The sequence below is a fragment of the Ovis aries genome, chromosome 9, assembly GCF_016772045.2.
Source record: "Ovis aries strain OAR_USU_Benz2616 breed Rambouillet chromosome 9, ARS-UI_Ramb_v3.0, whole genome shotgun sequence".
Lineage (NCBI taxonomy): Eukaryota > Metazoa > Chordata > Mammalia > Artiodactyla > Bovidae > Ovis > Ovis aries.
In genome coordinates, this window is record NC_056062.1 from 52,133,758 (window position 1) to 52,149,244 (window position 15,487).

Below are 15,487 nucleotides of genomic sequence, written 5' to 3' on the forward strand. Positions count from 1 at the left end.
AGTGAATCCTGTCACTCCTATATCTTCAAGCATCTTGAAACAGTTTTCCTTCCCTGGCAGACAATGGCAGTTGTTCTTACCAAGAGCACCAACTAAATTCAGCTGATCTACTTAGTTTTAGCTTAATATTAATTACTTTGTGATACTTCATGCTATTTCATTTATCCAAATTGGAGCACATTCTTTCTCAAATTTCAGCATACCATAGTCTCCTCTATCTTAAATAGATATCTCCATTTATATGAAACCCTATAATAATATAATAATAGTATAATAACTGCTGGTGACGTATTGACATGTATATATTCTATACGTATACATACTTCTGGGGTTGTCAATATTTTGTGTGTGTTTAGGATCTTTTCTTTATCTCCTTAAGAGGAAGAGACTATTTTATAAGTATCGGTGTCCTGAGCCCTTGGCAGAGTATTTTATATAAGTTTCTGATGAATTGATTAATCTCTTCTCACCAAGAAAGTTTTATGAATGATTAATTATAAGGCAAGTAAAAAATATGTGCAAGAAAAAACTAGAGTATATGAGTTTCTCTTTAGCAATAAGAAACAAAATATTATATTGTTCATCAATTATTTGTATTGGACTGAACTGAGATTTAAAATTTAGAACTATTTCACTAATTTCTATTCAAGATGCATTTTCTGAGCATCTACTCTGTGATTCTTGGGTCTAACACTGAAGTTATGAGTCTCTGTTCCTGGTGGCTCAGATAGTAAAGTATCTTTCTGCAATACTGGAGACCAGGGTTCGATCCCAGGGTCGGGAGGATCCCCTGGAGAAGGGAACGGCTACCCACTGCAGTATTCTTGCCTGGAGAATTCCATGGACCAGAGGAGCCTGCAGGCTTCAGTCCATGGGTTCTCAAAGAGTCAAACATGACTGAGTAACTAACACTTTCACTTTTCACTTATCTGGGTGGTTGACAGCACAGGTTTTTTGTTTTGTTTTGTTTTGTTTTTAATAATGAAGAAACTTGGCCTTAAGTCTTCACTTTTCCACTTTTTCTTTGTGACTTTTTACAGTTGTTTCACACTTCTTTGTTTTGATTTCTTCATTTGTAAAACAGAGTTATTAAGATGTATCTCAGAGGATTTTTGTGAGGATTAAATGTGGTAGAGTATGTGTAACAAGTATAATGCTTTGGCAGAGCTTTCTGGTATAGACCCCGTTGTTGGTAAGCTAATCAGTCTTTTACAGTATTTTCTTTACAATAAGGATAAACTATGAGGCTGGATTTGGGAGGAAAGAGGCTGTTGTAAATTATTTTTGTGATAGGTGTTATTCATTCAGTCATGTCTGACTCTCTGGGACCTCATGGACTGTAACCTGCCAGATTCTGCTGTCCATGGAATTCCAGGCAAGAATAGTGGAGTGGGTTACCATTTCCTTCTCCAGGGGATCTTCCAGACCCAAGGATCGAACCCAGGTCTCCTGCATAGAAGGCAGATATTTAACTGTCTGAGCCCTTTTCATGGTAAGCAGGATTCTAAAGATTCCACCACTCAGAATTTCACCTTCTGCTTATTCAGTCAAGCACTTACCTAGGTACTGTTGTGAAGGGACTTGGAAACTGCAATTAAGATTACAAAGTTTAAAATAGGGAGATTTCCATGAATCATCCAGGTGAACACAGTCTAATCAGTTGTGCTTTTAAAATTAGATAAATTTTTCTGGCAGTTAGGAGAAATATGGCAGAGTGAGTGAGAGTGAGTGAAAGTTGCTCAGTCGTGTCTGACTCTTTGCAACCCTGTGGACTACACAGTTCATGGAATTCTCCAGGCCAGACTATTGGAGTGGGTTGCCTTTCCTTTCTTCAGGGGACCTTCCCAACCCAGGGATTGAACCCAGGTCTCGCACATTACAGGTGGATTCTTTACTAGCTGAGCCACAAGGGAAGCCCAAGGATACTGGAGTGGGTAACATATCCCTCTCTAGTAGATCTTCCCGACCCAGAATTGAACTGGAAGGAAGCAGAAATAAGAGGCAGAAAGGAATGTCAAAGAGATTTGAAACATGGAAAGAGCTAGACCTATTTCTTACTGGCTTTAAAGAGAGAGGAAAAAGACAATAAAACAAGGACTGTGGATGCCTCCTAGAACCCAATGGCCATCAAAGAAACAGGGACCTTAGTCTTATAATTGCAGGAAACTGAATTTTGCAATACTCTAAATGAACTTTTGCGTAGATTCATTCCTACAGACTCCACAAAGGAATGTAGATCTGCCAACTTGATTCTGACCTTGTGAAACCCAGAGACTAGATCAGCTGAATCATTCTGTGTCCTAAATTTTGACTTACAGACTTTGTAATTAGTCATGCTTTAGCTACTAAATTTATGATAATTTGTAATGACAACAGAAAACAGCTAATACCATTTCTTTTACAATTTTAATTTTTACTTGTTTTTAATATAGACATTCAGTTGAATTTTATATATTGATCTTGTATTTCATTTGTTAAATAATTTCATTTATTAATGAATTTTGCTAAACTCATCTGTTAATTAATTTGAATTTTTAAAGTAATATAATTATTTGTAAATAAGGGATAATTCTATTTATTTATTTTTTAAATATGAAGTTTTTTATTTTTTGCTTTGTCTTATTGGGCTTTCTAGAGCTTTCTACTATACACAGAATAGAATTGTTGAAAAAGAGATTGCTTTTTCTTTCACAGATAAAGATTCTCAATATTTCATCATTAAATGCAATACTTGATGTGGGTGTTCTAAATTCTTATCAGACTAAAAAAAAACTCTGTTTTTCCTATGAATTCTTACATAAACTGATCAAATATGTTATCTGCATTTTGACATGACTTCTTTTTTTTTGGTTGGAAAGGAAACCTTGCTTTATTCAGGAGGCTGGCAACCTGGGAAGGAGGCAGACTCATATATAAGAACCAACTCCCTTGGCATGACTATTTGATTTTTCTTCTTTTTTGTTAATGTGGTCAATTATATTCATTAATTTCAAATTATTTTTCATGTTTACACCCTCAAATAAATAAATTAGTGAATTATTTATTATCATTTATTATTGCTAGATTTTAAAAACTGTGTTTCTAAATAAAATATATGTTATTGCTGTATGATTTTCTTTGTTGTGATGTTTTCAGGTTCTGGTGGAAAAGCCATGGTAGTTTTATAAAATAAGTTCTCTTTTTCTAGTCTCTTACACAGTTTATGTCAAATTGGTATTATAATATTCTTTGGTAGATTTCCTTTTGTTTGATGCTATTATCTTGGCTTCTGATTTCCTTTGTGGAATTTGAGAATTAACATTTAAATCTCTTTAATTTAAAATTGATAATTGCCAATATTAATTTTGTAAAAGAGGATATATAGTAATGTTTCCTTTTAATTTTTGATAATGATAATTCACAGTCGTGTTATTTGTATGTCTGATAAGTCTTCCCTGGTGTTTATAAATTTGTTCTTTTGTTGCTCTTTCTTGTAGATTTGTTTTCTATTTCATTATTTTTGTCTCTTATTCATTATCTACTTAATATATTCTTTGAGCTTAAGGAGCTATTCTGTTGCTAATTTCATGTAGTAGATGCTCACATCATTGTATTTAGCCTTTGTTCTCTTCCAGGGCTTCCCTGGTGGTTCAGGTGGTAAAGAATCTACTTGCAATGCAGGAGACTTGGGTTTGATACTTGGGTCAGGAAGATCCCTTGGAGAAGGGAATGGCTAGCTACTCACTCCAATATTCTTGCCTGGAAAATTCCATGGAGTCTGGCAAGCTAGAGTCCATTGGGTTATAAATAATCAGACCAGCTGAGCAACTAACACATTCAGTTTCATTCTGTTCCAATATATGCATTTAGGATTACAGTGGAGCCTCTAAATATGCATTATTATTATTAATTTAAAACATTTTCAAAATTTATTATTTATTTGCATTTTGCTAGATTTTAAAACTGTGTTTCTATGCCATCTGTTCAACTGAATATATAGTACTGAATTTCCAAACTTCTTAGGAGTCTTCATCTGTTAGCTACAATTTTGACTGTTGCCCTGAGAAATGTCAGTTATCATAAGGAGAAAAATAGTCTCAAATGCCAGTTTCATCTATTTTGGCCTCAAATTTTGGATCTGGTTCTGCAAATTTTCACTCTAGCTATTGTAGGTCATTCTTAAGAGATTTTGGTAATTCTCTGTTTTCAATTTGTTATTGTTACTAATATTATTATCATTTTTCACTTTAATATTTTGTCTAATACTAGTTAGACATTGCCAGAAGTATGTATTTTCTAACCTTCATTTACTTCATTTAACAAAAAGACAATGTCTAGATGAAACTGGCTCAAATTCTTGCTTTTCTTGACTATGGAGGGGAAAAGTTTTTCTTTCCCTCCAGTTGGCTTTCAGAATTAAAATTAGAACCATTTCCAGCTACTCAGTTTAAAATAAATTGAGAATCTTGCATAAAAGTATTGAGAAATCCAACCTAATCTGAAATTCTGTTTCTTTCTATCTAATCTAGCCCTCTTAGCACTCTCCGATTTCATGCATACACACTCCCTAGATTTTTGTTCAACATAAATGATTCAGTTCAGTTCAGTTGCTCAGTTGTGTCCGACTCTTTGTGACGCCATGAATCGCAGCACGCCAAGCCTCCCTGTGCATCCCCAACTCCCGGAGTTCACTCAGACTCACGTCCATCGAGTCAGTGATGCCATCCAGCCATCTCATCCTCAGTTGTCCCCTTCTTCTCCTGCCCCCAATCCCTCCCAGCATCAAAGTCTTTTCCAAGGAGTCAACTCTTCACATGAGGTGGCCAAAGTACTGGACTTTCAGCTTCAGCATCATTCCTTCCAAAGAAATCCCAGGGTTGATCTCCTTCAGAATGGACTGGTTGGATCTCCTTGCAGTCCAAGGGACTCTCAAGAGTCTTCTCCAACACCACAGTTCAAAAGCCTCAATTCTTTGGCACTCAGCCTTCTTCACAGTCCAACTCTCACATCCATACATGACCACAGGAAAAACCATAGCCTTGACTATGGCAAAGTAATGTCTCTGCTTTTGAATATGCTATCTAGGTTGGTCACAACTTTTCTTCCAGGGAGTAAGAGTCTTTTAATTTCATGGCTGCAGTCACCATCTGCAGTGATTTTGGAGCCCCACAAAATAAAGTCTGACACTGTTTCCACTGTTTCTCCATCTGTTTCCCATGGAGTGATGGGACTGGATGCCATGATCTTAGTTTTCTGAATGTTGAGCTTTAAGCCAACGTTTTCACTCTCCTCTTTCACTTCCATCAAGAGGCTTTTTAGTTCCTCTTCACTTTCTGCCATAAGGGTGGTGTCATCTGCATATCTGAGGTTATTGATATTTGTCCCGGCAATTTTGATTCCAGCTTGTGTTTCTTCCAGTCTGGCTTAGGTTATTTAAATTCTTTTGAGATATAAGGTTTATTATCATGGCCTTAAGTGTGTAATTACCTCCTGGGACATGCAAAAAGCTGATTCTATTTAAATTTCTAGGAACAATGGAATATGATATATGGAGTAAACAAGATAACTCACATATACTTCAAAAAGAACTATTTTGGTTACCTTCCTTCAGGTAAAATCATGATGTTCTAAGAGACTGAGAGATATTCTGAGAGAAAGAGATGAGGGATTGTTTCTATAGACAAGTGGAGTTTACATGTTTGGAATACTCAAAGCCATTTAAATTATTTCAAATGACCTCTTTCTAATTTTCTGGCTTCTACTCTGCATAAATAAGAGCCCTGACTCTTAAGTAGCAAATTTAACCTATGTTCTAATTTAGGAACTTTTGTGGTTGTTCAGTCTCTAAGTTGTGTCCGGCTCTTTGCAACCCTATGGATTGCAGCAGACCAGGCTTCCCTACTTATGGCCATTGAGTCAGTAATACCATCAAACCGTCTCTTCCTCTGCATCCTCTTTCTCCCCTTCCCTCAATGTTTCCCAGCATCAGGGTCTTTTTTTCAATGAAATTTAGGAGCTTACAGGATATATTCACCTACTTTTAGTGGTCTGACATGTTTGCCAATTCTGGTAAGTTTTTTAATCTGAATAAAATTTCCAATTTGTAGAATGGTTCCAAACCACCAAACTTGGACAAAAAAGAAGAAATTTTTCCAAGCTATCCCTAAACCAGTGAAGATTGATAGCTTACCTAAAATTAGATTGGCGTGTTAGATATTTAGGTAAGAACAGTCTCAAGAAAAGGCTATCAGTCAAAATTCTGGTGACATAAACAATATTGAAATAAATAGCTGATGAGACACACTCTGTTGAAATAAATATTCACTTCACTGCAATATGCCTCATCAGCCATTCATTGCAATACTATAGATGTCTGTAGTAGAAATAATAGAGTTTATAATAGGTTGTTATTAACCAACCTTATAAAAATATAAATTACATATTTGCTATGATAGGTCTTATAAATTAGTAAATATATGTGTATATTACAAGAGATAAGTATTTGTGATCTGAAACACTTTTGAAACTCTGAGTTAAGCAATGTATTATCACCTAGAATGAAGATATGGTTTATAATCGAATTTTATTAGTTTCTTTATCAGTGGTTCTAATGATACAGAATACACACTATCTTTACAGCTATAGTCTTCCAGAAGTATCTTATTGTATTGGTAATTGACTGTGGACAAAATAACCAGTCTAGCACTACAAGATTTTGTGTTTTATTCTCCCAGCAGCAACAACAAAAATCACTTTAACCATGACCTTTTAAAAATCCTTTTATTTTGTGGCCATTTTGAGTATCTACATTTTTTCAGACTTTGATATATTAATGTCATAGTGGAATAAACTCTGAGTGCAAAAATGTAGATTCAAGTCTCGGATCTCCAATTTATTGACATAAAAGAAAAAATCATTTGACTTTTCTGGGTCCTGGATTTCTCACATGCAAAATGAAAGGGGACAATTAGATACTCCTCAAATTTGTGCCAAAGCTAATGTAGTATAATTCTGATTGATTTTAAAAATATATCCTTTCACAAATTTGCCTTAAATGTCACTGTAGTGTTTCATAAAAAGCCTAAGAAAGAACTAGAGAAAAATCTTTTTCTCAAATCTACATTAGGAAAAAATATTATCTTCCCCTTAAAAGAAAAAAAAAAACAAACCTGAAGCATAGAAGTATTAAAATGCATTTCATTTTTACAAATAGTATTAAACAATTGAAAGCCCCTGAAAACAACGTATGATTCCTATAAGACAGAAAATATAAATAAGTTTAACTCAGAAGTGAAGGATTAGACTACTCCAAGGGATACTATTCATTATTTACATAGAACACCTTTTAGGTTTTTTAAAGTTTAAAAGGTTGAAAATGCATAATATTAGTGTGAGTTTAGAGAATGAGGCATATTAATGTACAGAACATTAATCCTTGAAGGACAGAATTTGTTTTAAAATTATTTCAAAATTTAAATGTATATTTCCTTTGATTATTTTTACATCTAGGATTTTTATTCACAGGACACATGTCCACAAAGTTGTATAAATATGGATGTTCTTTCCACTATTGTTGAGGAAAATCAACCAAACAGAGAAAAGAAAGATTTAAATAAAACAAAGAAAAACAAATTAATTATAAGAAATTAAGTTTCTAACAGTAGGGGTCTGGTTACATAGCAGACACAATATTATACAAATATACAGAATCATGGGCTTCCCTGGTGGCTCAGATGGTAAAGAATCACAAATACACAATTATTCCACCATCAAAGAGGTAAAAGGAGTTAAAATATGTGTACTGAAATGGGCAGATTTACAAGATATACTATATTTCTTCAATTTTAAGGTACATCTTTGCACATTCTAAAATACCTGAAATCTAGATAATGTCAAAATCCTATTTTCCAAGAGAAGGCTTGATGCAATTTTATGACCTGCACAACAAAACACCAGGCTCAAACTTTGGAATGATGGTCAGCTGCCTGGAAGTGAAAGCTGGCAAGCTACACATAAGCCATTGAAATTAGAACACTCCTTCGCATCATATAAAAAATAAACTCCAAATGTTTTAAAGAGGTAAATATAAGATATGACACCATAAAACTCCTAAAAAGAGAATGTAGGTAAAACATTTCCTGATGTGAATCATAGCAATATTTTCTTAGATTAGTTTTCCAAGGCAAAGGAAATAAAAACAAAAATAAACAAATGGAGCCTAATCAAACTTGAAATCTTTTGCCCAGCAAAGGAAACTATCAACAAATGAAAAGAGAACTTACAGAATGGGAGAAAATATTTGCAAGCAATGCAACTGACAAGAGGTTAATATCCAAATATACAAACAACTAATACAACTCAATATCAGAAAAACAAGCCAATTAAAAAATGGGCAGAAAACCTAAACTGACATTTCTCCAAAGAAGACATCCAGATGGCTCTTATGTTTTTTATGGCTTCTTTTAAGAATCGCTAAATCAAGCACTTGAAAGAACAAATACCAACACTGTGAGAAAAAAAAAAAAAGTACAGACTTCGGTGGCTACAAATTTAAAAGTAATTTCAAGTAGGTGGTTTTGGAATATGAAATTGTAGGATATCTTAAAGAATCAAATTTTCCCTTTTTAATGCATGCACAAAAGAACACATTTTTGTTTAAACTCTAAATGATAAAAGCATCATGTTATAGTTTCACTGGTAGTATTTCTCTTTTCTCTTAGAACTTTAAATAATGGTGCATCTTCTAATAGATGATGTCTTAGATAGAATAAAATATGGTATTGTTAAGAGAAACAAAAGGATAATAGAAAACAGGGAAACTATATATTCTTATTTCTGTGGGAAAGAATTAAAAGAGAATTGACTTTTGTGTTCATATCCATGGAAAGTATCTGGAAAAATACAACAGAAATTTAAAAACGTGGACAAGGACACAGAGCCTGAGTAGAAAGTGGGGGTTTTTTCATTGAACTTCCTTTTATACTTTATTTTTTTGCCATGTGAAATTTTCATAACAGTGAAATCAGATTATCTTCACAAAACTACAGAAAGTATTGAATGAAGCCCAGCAATACAAAAAGTATTGATAAGACTGCCAAATGATTACAATTATAAAAATTTACAAAGCATTTCTTATATTTCCACTTTTTTATATCTTCAGCTTCTATTCCTGGAAAAGTTAGAAAATGATGCATTAATTCTTAAGTAAAATTTCATGCATTACAATTTTCCTCTCCATTTTATCTCCCTTTTATTTCACAGTTTGCCCACCTCATTGATGTTCCATGATCATTTGACTACTGCCATTTCTCACATGGCAAGTAGGATGATAGGTATGACTCACTATTCACTCAATATTCACTCAAAAAAAAGTTGAAAGATGAATTTTTCTCAGCACCCTTTGGACCAAACTCACAATAAGAAATATTCAATTTTCAATAAATGAATTACTTTTACCAGGCCATGGATATGCTTACAGAGCAATGATTTACACAAAATGAAGTAGTTAAAATGACAATTGTCGTTTATGAACAATTGGAGAACAATGAATCTGATAAACCATATTTGTAAGCAGTATCACTTATACAAAAAAAAATGTTGTGTATTGCTTCTAAATTGTTAAGAAGCCATATGTGGCTAAGTATATTATTTCCTTATATATTAACTTAATAATGTGAACCATATTTCTAATATAAAGTGATTTTTACAAATGCTGCACATCAATACTGGTTCTTCATTAGAGTAGGAACTTTTTATGTTTATGAAAATATTGATGAGAAAATATGATTTCTGAAATCTGTGTAATGCCAGTAATTTTGAATCCATTGCTTAACATAAATACATTTTGAATTCTAATTTCTATGTGATGGCTTTGATTAAATGACTTCTAGGTAGAATTTGTGATATATATGTCTTCTTGAAATATAAAAACCTGGCTTCTTCTCCAAAGTAAGTCATCTCCACTAACATTGTAAGTCAGAGTCCATTTGTCACAAGATGAACTTTCCATATACTAGATTAAGAAAGCTAGTTTTCTGTTTAAGATCACTGAGAGTATTGAGCAACATATTCAGCTTCTGATTTACTTAATTAAAATGGACATAAAACTATAAGAGAATATTAAAACAGTAGTATATCCATGTGGAGGATGAAATGGCAGCCCACTCCAGTACTCTAGCCTGGAGACTTCTGTGGACAGAGGAGCCTGGTAGGCTGCTGTCCATGGGATCACACAGGGTCGGACACGACTGAAGCGACTTAGCATGCATGCATGGATTGGAGAAGGAAATGCGACCCACTCCAGTGTTCTTGCCTGGAGAATCCCATGGACAGAGGAGCCTGGTGGGCTGCTCTCTATGGGGTCTCACAGAGTTGGACACGACTGAAGCGACTTAGAAGCTGCAGCAATTTCTAATCAGATTTTTTAAATTTGTGTATTAATTTACAAATAATTATTAAATTTTTATGAAATGGCCAAATATTTTATTTTGTAGATATAATGTCATTATGCTCTGAGACAGTGTTTAGACTCATATCATAAAAATCTATGGTTGATTAAAAATAATGGATACAATGAATCTTTGTAATTCTTTATACCAGTGACAGCTTAAAAGCATGCTATGAGATAGATCTTCTTACTAGTTAACTTAAATTTAGTACATATTTGAAAGAGAGACAATGTTGAGAAATGCTGATCCTTTACATGTATATTAATGCAGAAAGTAAGGCCAGTTCAATAAATGTTTGGTAAATTATATTCAATAAAATAAAAGAAATATGAAATTTGGCATATGAAATAGTAACTTTCTATTTTAAGTTTTACAAAGTCAAATTATAACATTTAAAGCAAAAATATTCAAGAAATAGTAGAATTAGCAAACTGTTTAGAAACATGAAGACCCAAAACCAAACACCAAAGCAAATATGTGGGAAATTTGTTTGCAAACACTTTGATCAGTATAGTTTTCTAAGGTAGCAGTGTTGTCTCTAATTGAAACACTAAACTTCTGGCACTCTTTTTCTTTTTTTTTGCCATTATGCTAAGGATATATAATTTCTGCTGATTTAAGTATCTTATGTCAGGGCAGTAAGTATGCAATTAGCTTTAGTTTAAGTGATAGCAGCATGCTATAAATAAGATTCTTAATTGTGTTTGCAAGATTAAAATTCAGCCTCATTGTTTGTTCCCTTTATTTCTTTGGTGGCATTGTGGTATATTCGCATTGCTACCTCTAAATGAATGTCAACTTGTTTTACCTCGACTGCAGCCGATCGATACTTCATTAGGCTGAATTGTCTTGTGTCCATGCAACCTTGAAGCTGTGGCTTAATTACCACCCGTATTATGCAGTGGCTCAGAAAGCTGCACTCAACTGTGTCAGTTTTGAAAAAAAAAATTTTTTTTTTAAGCAATAGTGTTGCCTATATCTTGGGAAAAATGACCAGTTGGTTTGAAAAATAGTAATATTTGATAAATGAAGCATTACAGATTTTTTAAAAATTCATTGAAATACACAAAAATAACACAAGTATAATATCAATTTTGAAACTCTTGGTATTTGACAAAACTCTTTGAAAGGAAATACAATTTTCATGATCAAGCCATTGTGCAGTTAAGATAATTTAAAACTAATGACAAAATTGCATTCATATGAAAGAGAGAAGAGGGGAAAGTGCAGTCAAATGGCAATCATGACAAATGACATCTCTTGTCCAAGAGTCATTTTTCCTCACTAGACTGATTTGTCATCCTCACTTTTGACATTTTTCATCCTGCTATGAAATCACACTGACAGAATAAGATATTTCTAGACTTAACAGCAGGCCATAGAAGATGGTTTCATGCCTCCATTTATTTTTTGGTTGGCTGTTTCAACTTTTATTTCCAAGCAGCTAAAATCTGGACATACAAAACTTTGTTCTAACAAAATATTGTCAGTTAAACAACTCCATGTAAGAAGGCTATTTTAAAATAAAGTGTGAAATGATATGTAATAGTGCTTAATTGACAACAAATCTCTCTACTGGTCACATTTAAAATGTACCAAAATACCTAAAATTTTGTTTGGCTTGGTGTTTGATGAATCAAGTAACAGTTCCAGCAGTTTATGCCAAAGTCTTGAAATTGGAATAATCCCATGGAAAAATAATCAAAACAAGGAGATTGTTCATCACCTCACAGAACCACTACATTTAGATAGGAAATTGGCCTTAGAATTTGTATTAGTTTCCTAGGGCTATCATAATAAAGTACCACAGACTAATAGCTTAAAACAATGAAACATTATTGTCTCACAATTTTAGAGGCCTGCGATTCTAAATCACGTGTTGGCAGGGCTATTTGCCCTCTCAAACTTGTGGAGGAGTATTCCCTTGCCTCCTCCTAACTTCTGGTGGGTTGCCACATCTTTGGCATTCCTTTGCCTGCATACCTCCAATCTTTCCACAGCCCTGGGGGAAATTCGGACTCAAGACAGTTTCCTGAGCTTAAGATGGGGCTTCTTTCTTCCTCTTTTCTTTGCTCCTTTCTTCCTTCCCTCTCTCCATCTTTTTCCCCTTCCTTTCCTCCTTTGAGAATGGCAATCCACTCCAGCACTCTTGCCTGAGAAATCCCATGGGCAGAGGAGCCTGATAGGCTACAATCCATGGGGTTGCAAAGAGTCAGACATGACTGAGCGACTTCACTTTCACTTTCACTGTATACTAAGCTAATACTTAGGAACATTTGAATCCATGAATATTTACCCTTAAGTTCATCACAGTTTAGTTTACAGGTGGGGAGTAGGAGCAAAGATTGTGAATATAGAAGTTAGGAGAATTTGCTAAGTGTAAGAGAACTAATATTTGTTTTCTATTTTAAGAAGTCATATGATAATTTCTAAAGAAAAAAAGTTTCAAAGAATAATAGAGTTAGTAGACTATTTAGAAATTTGAAGAACCAAAACCCAAAGAGACAGATGAGTTGAAAGTGGTTGACACTGGGGAACACAGGTGAAGCCGGAGAATATTACTTTTCACTGAAGTCATTTGAAATGTAAATTTATAAGCATTTACTACTTCAGAAGCAATAATAATAAAAGTTGGTAGTTCACAACCTTGGGATTTCCCTGGTGAAATTCAAATCTAGCCCTCAGACACAGAGGAGAAGAGAATGAAGAAAGAGGCGGACCACTTTGGTTGGTCGTCATTGTTGTTCAGTCACTAAGTCATGCCCAAGTCTTTGTGATCCCGTGGACTGCAGCACTCCAGTCTTCCCTGTCCTTCACTGTCTCCCAGAGTTTGCTCAAACTCATATCCATGAGTGAGTAATATCATCAAACCATCACATATCTGTACCTCCCTTCTCCTCCAGCCCTCAATCTTTCCCATCAGTGTCTTTTTCAATGAGATGGCTGTTTGCATCAGGTGGTCAAAGTATTGGATCAGTCCTTCCAGTGAATATTCAGGGTTGGTAAGTGGCAGTTTTAATCAGCAAGGGAACTCATGAGGCTTGTTTTGGGTGGCTGCAAGATAATTAGATCTCCAGACTTGTATCTCAGAATTTTAAACATATATATAGAGGCTTTAACTGGGTCAGTCATGAATTCAGTCCAGATGCTTTCCAACATCACATTATTCTTTCAAGGCTGTGCCCTCGAAATGGCTCCTTGTGTGGGAATAGTGTTAACTGGTAAAACATACATTCCAAGGACAGAGGAGGAGGTTAAAGGGTCTTAAGCTGCCCAGATGCAGCTCTGGGGTCAACCAACCATCATATCTTCTCAATGACATCCTCCAACAAATGTAAAAATTCTGTATATGAATCACAATAGAGCAAACAGGAAGATCTAATTGAGTCTTCCTAGATGGGGAGGGGGAATGTTTTCGCCACCTGGGAGCAGGTTGTCAGCAAAGCCTTTTCTGAGAGAAGTGGCATTTGAACTGAGATGGGAAGGATGAAGGAACCAGCTCTGTCAAAAGTCAAAAAGATGTCTCAAGATCAGTGATACCAGTAAATGCAAAAGCCCTGTGACTAGAAAGAGATGGAATTGTGGGTGGGGAGTAAAAGAATACACAAGTGGGCCTAAAGCAAGCAGAGGGACAGGGGAGAATTGTTCTAGATGAGCTTATACATGTAAGTGGGTCAAGAGGATTCAGGGTGTTGTTGTTTATATTGAGAAATTTTATCTGAAAATCAAGAGGAAGTCATCAAAAGACTGCAAACTAGGGACATGTAGTGATCAACCAGAGTCTTATTAAAAAATAAATAAATAAAAGACCCCGGAAGCTGGATGATTCAGGAAGTTGTTATTTTGTTTTAAGGTAGAGGTGATGGAGCCTAAACCAGGTTTGTGTTAATGGAGGTTAAGAAAAGTAGTCAGATTTAAGGTCTATTTTGGAGGTAGGAATTTCTGTCAGGGCTGCAGAAGAAACACAGATGAAAAAAAGATGAGAGCTAAAAGTGAGGGAGTGTCTGTGACAGAAAAGGATGTCCAGATTCAAAAGACATTTTGGAAAGTGAATTTACAGGACCTGGTGACTAATCAGATATTGAAAATAAATGTGAAAGTAGAGGATGACACAGATATTTCTAGCTTTGGACCTTGGTAGGGGCAAGGCTACTGCCCCTTCTTGAAATATTAGAAAAGACTGGGAAAAACTTGGAAGGCACTTTCTTAATAAAAAATCAATTATTTCACTATGACTATTTTGACACCAGGGAGTGCTGAGGGCATGCAGTAATTTTTGGAATTGTTCTACAGCTGTCAAATGAAAACTGTCAGAAATTATTTTGCTTAAATTTGGTGTCCTTAGACTAGATTAAGTGTTCAGGTTGTTAAAATATTATATAGCAATAGTACTATTGGTCTCAGAGGCTCATGAAATTAGAATCAGCCTGTCAGATTTTTTTCTTAGTTCATATAATCTAGTCGTGTGCTCTTTTCTAGTAATTATTCTTCAAATCTAACTTTTTTTTCACTATTCATCTCTATTTTAGCCTCTCACCTCATTCATCCCCAGGGAGTGTAGCATCTTAAATTTTGATTCTTGGGGTCTTTCCCCTCTTCAATATGGACCGTCACAGTAGGCAATTCACTTCACTGTTAAACATCTTTCATCCATAGAATGCTGAGACAGGAGCTGCAGTTGTTCATGAAATTCCTTTTTGTCTCTCCCCACCCCCCAGTTTTATTGAGATATAATGTAAATACAGCTTACTGTATACATTAAAGGGGTACAGTGTAATGATTTGACTAACACGCAACATGAAATGATTGCTGCAAGGTTCAGTGAGCACCCTTCATTTCATATTAATACAACATTATAAAAAACAAGAAAAAATGCACAAATTTTTCCTTATGATAAGAATGTTTAGGATTTACTCTCTTAACAACTTCCATATGTAACCTGTAGCAGTGTTAATGAGCTTCGTTATGTAGTATATTATATCACTGCATGCGAGCTAAGCTAAGTTGCTTCAGTTGTGTCTGACTCTTTGCTACCCCATGGACTGTAGCCCACCAGGCTC